At 33.3% G+C, this 4,854-nt stretch overlaps 1 pseudogene; it reads left to right on the top strand.

Annotated features, from left to right (window-relative positions):
* Positions 1 to 245: 245 nt before the first annotated feature.
* LOC123805613 lies at positions 246 to 846 on the top strand (annotated as a pseudogene).
* The last annotated feature ends 4,008 nt before the right edge of the window (positions 847 to 4,854 follow it).

Below are 4,854 nucleotides of genomic sequence, written 5' to 3'. Positions count from 1 at the left end.
TCAAAGCAATTATAGTCCTCTTAGGCAATTTTAATTTTGTTTCTAATTGGAAACTAGATCACATTACATAGCATTCTTCACAAATTATATTGTCCCTAAAAAGAAATGTAGATTTTCAGATCCCCACTACCCAAGCTTAAAACCCTCCAAAGCAATGCCGTCCAAGTGAAATATAAAGCCAGCCCTAGAAGTCATTGTAGGTATTCCGGTAGCCATATTATGACAATAGAAACAGTTAATCCAGAATGGCTACCATGATATTTCTGGATAAGGAAAATGGAGAACCAGGCACCTGTGTTATTCCTAAGGACTGGCTGAAGCTGGGGTTCAGGTCTTTAGTTAGAGCTTTAGATGGGAGATATCAGGTTTCCACAACACATGTTGGCAAAATGTTTGATGCTCCACCAGCCTTACCTAAAGCTCTTAGAAAGGCTTTGGGAACTGTCAACAGAGCTACAGAAAAATCACTACAGACTAATGGACCTCTCAACAGAAACAACCTTCTCTGATAAAAAGGTGACCGAGAAGACTAACGGGAAAAAGCTCTGCTGCTGCTCAGATGGTGTCTACCCAGAAATAGAAAAGTTCTTTCCCTTTAATACTCTAGACCTTGGCAATTTTGACCTGCCTGAAGAACACCAGATTGCCCAGCTCTGGTTGAACAGAGTGCCTTTCATGATCCTCTATGAGGAGAGGAACTTGAAAGGCTGTTACATCTCAGACCCCCATCATCTCTGAGGATGCCCCCTCCACCAGTGCAAGTCCACTGCATTGCAGTCTCTCTCAAGCATTCTGTCAACTCTGGATGTTGAATTGCCACCTGTGTGCTATGATGTAGAAATTTAGTTTCTTAGTGCTTTATAGTTTGTGTGTATATTAAGAGTTTGCATTAATATAGCAATTCTTTAACAGAAAATAAGAAATGTATATTCCTTCTATAATGAATAACTTCATATACAAGTAATGGAAATACATTTAAAAAGCTGAGAAATAATGTTATTGCATTTCTTGAGATGCCAAATATAAATGGTTAAATACTTGAGAAAGATTTTAGCGTCTATTTTCATCAGTGATATTGGCCTGAAGTTTTCTTTCTTTATTATGTCTTTGTCTGGTTTTGGGATTAGGATGATACTGGCTTCATAAAAAAAGTTTAGGAGTCTTTCATCTTCTTGTATTACAATCCAATTAAAAAATGGGCAAAAGACCTGAACAGGCACATCTCCAAGGAGGACACACAGAGGGCCCAGAGACACATAAAAGGATGCTCAGCAGCACTAGCCATCAGAGAGATGCAAATTAAAAACCACACTGGAATACCACTTCATGCAAGTCAAAATGGGCATAATAAGCAAATCAACAAACAAGTGCTGGCGAGATTGTGGAGAAAAGGGAACCCTAGTGCACTGTTGGTGGGAATGCAGACTGGTGAAACCACTGTGGAAAACTGCATGGAATTTCTTTAAAAAACTAAAAATGGAACTGCCTCTTGACCTGGCAATTCCACTGCTGGAATTATTCTGTAAGAATCTTGAAACACCAAAAAAAAAGCACAAAACTATGAACCACACCATTCATAGCCCCACAACTTAATAGGCAAGTCCTGAAAATAGCCTAAGTGCCCATCAATAAATAAGTGGATCAAAAAACTGTGGCATATTTACATACACAATGGACTACTACTCAGGAGAAAGAAAGGAGTTCCTACCCTTTGTGACAGCATGGATGGAACTGGAGAGTGTTATACTAAGTGAAATAAGCCAGGCAGTGAAAGACAAATACCATATGATCTCACCTATAAGTGGAACCTAATCAACAAAACAAGCAAGCAAGCAAAATAGGACTAGAGACATGGAAAAAAATAACAAACTGACAGTAACTAGAGGGGGTGGAATGGTGGAAATAAGGGGAAGGGTCATCGAGGAAAATGTTTGAAGGACCCATGGACAAAGCCAAAGGGGGATAGGATTGAGGGCAGGAGGGGGTGGGTGGGGCAGGGGAGAGTGGTGGGGAGAAATAAAGACAACTGTATTTGAACAGTAAAAAAAGAACTACAAAAAAATGAATTATAGTAACTTCACCTTTTAGTCAAAACATGATATTGTCTGTCTCATTATTTAGCCATTCCAGCTAACACACAGTGAAACCTAATTGTATATTTACTTTTTATTTTCCTAATGACTAAATGCTTTTGATTGTTCTTTCTTTTTAGCTTTCAATAAATCCCCTCTGATGGGTCATCTTCTGCCTGTTGCGACTGTCTTCATATTCCAGTTTTATCTGGAAGTTTATTTGTTTTATTAAGAAATATATTTGAGTTTAACTTCAAATATACTTAAACGCATAAGTCACTGCCTAACTCGGGTTTCTCTACATTTTAGGTTTACTTATTTACATATAATGTGATATGGCAGTATTAAAAAAATAATGGTTCAGAATGTGCTAGAATCAAGACAAGCATGAGTCCTGATCGTGAAGGAATATCCCAAGGAATGAACTGGAATAACAACTACAAATCTGTACACAACATTGTGATACTAAAGATATAACTAAACCTTTTCAACAACAATCATTAAAGAATATATTACAACCAAACTGATAATAATGCTAGTAACATCATACTTCTCACCACACTCAGTAGTGCCTGTACAACTGTTAAGCAATATCTTCAATATTTCGAGGATAATCAACTGTCAAAGTAGAATTATATATCCTGCTGATAGATTGTTCAAGAGTGTGGGTAAAATGACATGTTCAAATACAGGAAGACGGCATTAATCATGGATCATTCTTTAAGGACATAAAAAAAAATAATGTACTTCAATAAGAAGGAAATTAATCCAGAAAAAAAGAGTGGATAGCAATCAGTAAGGGTAAACAAATTGGCAAATGTGTTGATAACTCAATATAACAATTGTCTATCCTTAGTACTGATAATAATTTAATTATTATTTTGAGTCATTAGATTGTGGTAAGTAAATACAAGTTCAAACAAAAATTTAAAAAATAACTTTGACTTTCCTTTTTCTCATACTCCCAATTTCTTCATGAATTTACTTTACATAGTATAAAAAAAATCTTATATATAAGGGAAGCAGCTTAGTTTTGTTTTGTTTTTTCCTGAAAGACTATGGGTTGTATACATACATTGGAGTAATGTGATTAATACAGAGCTTCCTGAAACTTTAAAATAAATGTAATATGAGTTCAGGAAGTTGGAAAACAAAAGATTAGGATCATAGTCCTTATTTACAATTAAATAAAATACTCCAGAAAGGTAAGAAGGCTGTGATGTAGTCAAAATACTGGAAAAATAGCCATATTTGATATATTTATTGATATGGTATGTGTGAGGTTAAAGGAGTTAAGAAATCTAGAAAATTGTACCTTAGAATGGTATATACAATACATATGCATTGTGGCTGCAGCTTAGTGGATGGGTAAAGAAATTAATATCAATATAATTTTTAAAATATGAAATTGTAGATTGATTTATGATAGGAGCTAGGCCAAAGGTGCTGAAGTGAAAAAATACTATTTTGTCTAGAACTATTAAACTACTATCAAGACTGGTTCTAGCCTTCCATCTATGTTCTCTACGGTGCTTTGATCTGGTCCTTGAGAAATAAACTTTGTAAAATGAAAACTAAACACATTTCCATTTGATTTATGAATAGCTTTGTGTGATATATGTGGCTTGTTTGTGGAAGCAGGTACCTATCTACCAGATATTTAACTTAACTCTCCTCTGATACTCTATGTCAAAAGAGGTTCCAAAGAACCTGTCCAATATTAGCATTTGAAGTCTTTTATAAAATGGTCAAGCAAAGACATAGTGACTTAAATCCCTGGAAGTTTTACAGTTTAAATACTAAGGTATTCAATAAAACACAATTAGCATATTTTACCATGTATGATGCAAACCTCATATTTTTGGTCCAAACTTTCAGGAAGAATATCTTTCATTTTAATTTTTTAATTCAATTTTTTATTTACTTATATTTAAAAACAAAACTGACAACCATATTCCAGGGCATTATTTTACATATAGATATTGTTATTGCTTTCTAGAATTACACTTTTAACACATAAGCATAAATAAAACATTTTAAAATATTTATATAGAGAAAGAATTAGTACTGCCCATGTATAATATGCACTCTTATTTTTCCCTCAAACATTTGGGCAAAAAAGTGTGTATTATACATGGCAAAATCCAGATATATATGCTTTATATGTATGTATTTCCTTGTCAATTTACTAATCTATAATAGTTCTATGAAAAAATTCAGATGTTTGGTCTCTTAATTGTCTCATAGAATTACCTACATTATTATTATTATTTACTTTTGTTTCCATTATTGTGATTTCTTAGTGCATTTTAAAACTATATTAGGGACTCCTATTTTGTTAGAGATTTTTTTTAAAAGGTATTTTTAAAAAGGTATTTGACAAGGTGTAAAGAATATTTTCTAATGGTAAGAACATTTGAAAGATATTCAATAGACTTGTTTTACCACTTTGGGCAAAAATGAATGAAACCATAAGAAAAAAATACTCCAAAATAAAAACATATAAATATTTAGTGCCTACTTTGATTCTAAAATATCTGGAATTTTGTTTGACATCACCAATGTTTTCCAGAGTAAGAACTGTATTGTTTTATATTGGCATTAATTGAATTCATGTTTTCCTCTGAGTTTGTCTGCCACACTTTCATATGTAATTGAAAGTAATCTAATATCAGATTCTTGAGTGTTTGTTATCATCAAAATAATAATAATAATAACAATAATAAATGCAATGCACTATACAGAGTAACATGAATCTGTGGGTAAAGGCGAGTGTTTCTAT

This window comes from Phyllostomus hastatus, unplaced genomic scaffold (assembly GCF_019186645.2).
Source record: "Phyllostomus hastatus isolate PE091 unplaced genomic scaffold, TTU_PhHast_1.1 phas_scaffold_317, whole genome shotgun sequence".
In the NCBI taxonomy this organism is placed as follows: Eukaryota; Metazoa; Chordata; class Mammalia; order Chiroptera; family Phyllostomidae; genus Phyllostomus; species Phyllostomus hastatus.
Note: the sequence above shows the minus strand (reverse complement) of the source record. Positions and strands in the feature narration are given on the sequence as shown.